Source organism: Penaeus monodon, chromosome 31, assembly GCF_015228065.2.
Source record: "Penaeus monodon isolate SGIC_2016 chromosome 31, NSTDA_Pmon_1, whole genome shotgun sequence".
Classification (NCBI taxonomy): domain Eukaryota; kingdom Metazoa; phylum Arthropoda; class Malacostraca; order Decapoda; family Penaeidae; genus Penaeus; species Penaeus monodon.
The window spans coordinates 28,088,337-28,088,698 of NC_051416.1; the positions used below are offsets into that span (position 1 = coordinate 28,088,337).

Sequence of the window (362 nt, forward strand, 5' to 3'; positions counted from 1 at the left end):
TTCCCGGAGTTTTGTTCAATTATATACGTTAGAAGTGTCCTTATATATTCCAGTTAATTCTGTTAAATTTTCAATTACTTTCATATGATTAAAAAAAAAACATAATTCTATTTACATTCTCTGTATGTTTGTCTTTTCAATTTTCATAGAAAACAACTATCACATTGTTACAAGGAAATGTATTACGTTTAGCATGTTTGTCTGTCATTCTTTTGGCTCCTTACTTTTATTCATTTTTCTTTCCTTTCTTTTCTTTTCTCTTCTTTTCTGTTTTTCTCTTTTTTGTTCTTTATCCACTGGTATGTATTTGCCTTCGTTAAGTTCTTTTCCTTTCTTTATTCCTTTCTTTCATTCCCACTTTT

General features: G+C 27.6%; 1 protein-coding gene across 1 annotated transcript in view; it reads left to right on the forward strand.

Moving 5' to 3' along the window:
* The window catches only part of LOC119592942, a 24,392-nt gene that overhangs the window by 4,139 nt on the left and 19,891 nt on the right, over positions 1 to 362 (forward strand). The gene's annotated exons all lie outside the window — the stretch shown is intronic.